Here is a 3,539-nt window from a genome sequence, read left to right on the forward strand (position 1 = left end):
GAGTTAGTTACAGTGTATTGAATGCAGAGGTAGCAGCTGTCTCCTTAGATATTTTAGGATCTTTCCATGTCTTGAGGTTTCGTAGTGCTTATCCGTATTAACTGAGTATTTTTGTGACATTTCTTCGGATAATAGACCATCTCTACGAATCTTGGCCTCGGTCAGCCGAGGTGACTCTTATTCTCGGTATAACCCCCTAGATCGTTATGATCTAGATTAACTTCTCCGTTTGTCAATATGGTCTCTTTTGATAGCGTTTACCCCATTCTCGAATACTTTTAGTCTTCGGCTTAGGCTTTAGGTCCACTAAATATCCAAATAATGACCTTCGAGGCCCAAGGTCCTTACAGTATTATAATATAAAAATATTAAATAAATATTAATTTAATTAATACATAAATATAAAAAATGACACATTTTAATTCCTGTCTTAGACCCCAAAATGTCTAGGGCCGAACGATTTTAACAACAAAAACGTGGGGGAATTAATCTCCTCCAATTCCCATCAAATTGAATTGGTATTTTCTTTAAAAAAAAAAAAAAAAAAAAAAAAAACCTTGTAACGAAGTATTAACAATTTAACAGACCCAATGAACGCAGACCCAGGCTTTGAAATCTGAGTGCCGGTGACTTTGACCACCTGAGCCGCTAAACAAAATGCATTGCTGACAAACTTGATTCTCGAATACTTATTAGTGTCTGAGCTGGCACTGCCACTGACAAAGTATTGTACTTGAACCTTCCCTTCTTCTTAGTGGGCTGCTGCACACACAACCACAACACAACATTAGTCCCCGTTCGTTTTCACCAACATTAAAATCCCCAACCTCGTTCGTATCGAACCCCACAGATTTGCTTATCTCCAAATCCAAACACCCCATCTTCTCTCTCACGCCAAAATCCCCGTGGAAAATCAAATTCGTCACTCCCCTTTTCCTTTTCCAAACCTTTATCCTGTTCCAGCTTTTCCTTTTTTCCATATAGCATAAACCCCGTCATATTACCGATTCCAATTCCATACACCGACACTACCGGACCCCAGTATAAATACACCACCACCCCACCATTACCAAACTGTCACTCACAATTTCACCAATCTTTTCCCTATGTTCCGTAAAATCCTCTTCCCCTCTTCCCCTCCAACTCTCTTTTTTCCTTTCAAATTTTCCTCATTTCCCAAACACAGGACATTACTATCCTTGTCCCCAAACATCATCCCCCACGCTCCCCTCCGTTTTTTCTGCCTAACCTCGCCAATGTCGACCGACTCGCGCCCCCGCACCATGTCCATTCCGGCCGTCGACGTGGCCGACCGCTCCGACCTGATTCTCTGCCAGAGGAGTGGTTTAAAAACCTAACTTCTCTTGACGGATTATGTATTCAGCGGTGTCCCAATCTGACGTCACTTCCCGAAGGGATGAGTTACCTCACCTCTTTACAGAGCCTGACAATTGAGGGCTGTCCCCAATTAAAGCAAAGATGCGAGAAGGAAAATGGAGAGGATTGGGATAAGATTTCTCACATCCCATATCTTTACATAAGTTGAACTACTGCATACGCTTCCCTGGTATGTTCTTCACTCTTCACTCTTCTCTGATTTTATTTTCTATTTTTTATTTTTATTTTATAATTTCTATAATTCCAGACGCAAGATTTTCAAAGCACAAGCAAAACCAAAATTAAAAAAACTCTATAATTTCTTTTTCCACACACAAAATTAAAAAACAGAACTTTACGTTTTCTTTTTCCCCAGTTTCTTTTTCTTCGCCTAGAAATAGCCTGGCTTTCGGAATGTGTGATTGATGCTCAAATTGCAGAAAGAACAAGAGGATTTCAAATGGGAAGATATTAAAGAAGAAGAAAGCGTAAGTATTATATAAGCAAAACTCTCTCCCTCTCTCTCTCTCTCTCTATATATATATATATATTCTTTGACATTGGGATTTGGTTAATTTGTTTTGATTTTAGTTGTTTTTATGTAAAAATATGAAATTTTATATAAATCTTTTCTGGGTTTCATTTAAAAAATATACATTTTTTTTACTTTCTGGGTTCCATTTTATGGGCATGTTTGCAGTTATTCTTGACATTTCAAAAGTTAGTACACAAGATTCTTCTAGACAAAAAATGGCTGATTCAAACATGGATGATGAAAAGACAAAAAAGTAGCACCGGTGCATTTTTTTTTTTTCTAAGAATATGTTTATGATCTGTGTACTTCTATTAATAACCTCCTCCTGCCCTGTGTGATCAGCTGTAGCATTATTAGGATTACAACTATGGCTTTTGACTCCTTCAGTGTGCTAGAACCACTGTTGATACCCCACTTTCAACCTTCTCTTGGTAAACAAGAGTTGGCATGTGAAGAAAACTATTGAGCTATTGTGTCTTTTGGCAAAACTTAAATTTTATAGTTTACAATAATAGCTTGGTTCATATGGGTATAAGGAAATATTTTGAATTATTGAACTAATGAATTAAGGAAGGGCATACTATCTAAGGCAAGATTAATGTTACAGTGTCTTTTAGATAGCATCCAAAGGTACTTCTCCTCTTTTAATGTCCCTAGTGTTCTAAACTTGCTTGTTTCTTCTTTCTTATCTGTTGCATTATAAATCCACAGACCATTTCCAATGATTTTGAGGTATCATGAACTTGATTGTACTGTTTGAAGAAGATATTGCTAGTTGGTCATTTTGGGGCATCTTACACTGCACTAATAATTGGGTTTAAGGATTTCTAGGTTCAGATTAAGCTTAAAGAAAAGCTGGATATGGTTATAAACTTTGCAGAAAAAATGCAAAATGGATAGTAAAAAAGAAGAGTATAAATGGGTTCTTTTAATTTAGTCATATAATTTGCTCAAATTTTTTTATTGATTAATAATTTTTCTTGGACAATACACATTTTTTTAATGTATATTGGCAAAGAGTAAATGTTCACATCAAGTTCAAAGATTTGCTTATTTGATTAATAATTTTGCTTGGTTATTGATACTGACCTTTTCTTCTGCATTTGAATTGAGTCCATGAAAGTGATGTTTTTACATATTGGGGTTTGAATAATTTTCTTGTTTAATAATGGTTATTCACTTAGCCTATGTTATGATGATGATGATGATGGGAATAATTTGTTTATTGAAGATGGTGAAATAAGCAGTAGGAATGATTTGTTTTGTGAAATCTTAAGGGATGAGGCAGTGGCAAGGCTTAATGAGCTTGGAAAGGTATAAAATTCAAGACCCAAGTTAACTTTCTGACATATTTCTAATAAGTTTTATTAGGTAGTACTGCTAATGTTAATTTAATTACTACTGAATTAAAAATATTTGTGGGTTTTGCTGTAATAGCATTGTGGAGAATAGTTTGCTATTTTTTTTTAATTATATATATATATATATATATAAATTAGTTGAATTTCTGTTACATTCTGAAAGGAATACAGGAATCCAATTTTTGCAACAACATTCAAGGTTTTCAATGCCTTTTTTCTCAGCCAATTGGGCAATGTTGAATGTTGATATATATATATATATATAT

At 35.1% G+C, this 3,539-nt stretch overlaps 1 long non-coding RNA gene across 2 annotated transcripts; it reads left to right on the forward strand.

The window, feature by feature from the left end:
* The first annotated feature begins 690 nt into the window (after positions 1–690).
* LOC112003758 (uncharacterized) lies at positions 691–3,365 on the forward strand. Of its 2 annotated transcripts, none has more exons than XR_010630583.1 (3): positions 691–1,567; positions 1,754–1,865; positions 3,144–3,365. It is a non-coding gene; the product is annotated as an uncharacterized LOC112003758 (long non-coding RNA). The 2 variants fall into 2 exon arrangements; XR_010630582.1 differs by having other exon boundaries at positions 694–1,567; positions 1,818–1,865.
* Positions 3,366–3,539: the final 174 nt, after the last annotated feature.

This window comes from Quercus suber, unplaced genomic scaffold, assembly GCF_002906115.3.
Source record: "Quercus suber isolate HL8 unplaced genomic scaffold, Cork oak 2.0 scaffold_163, whole genome shotgun sequence".
In the NCBI taxonomy this organism is placed as follows: Eukaryota; Viridiplantae; Streptophyta; class Magnoliopsida; order Fagales; family Fagaceae; genus Quercus; species Quercus suber.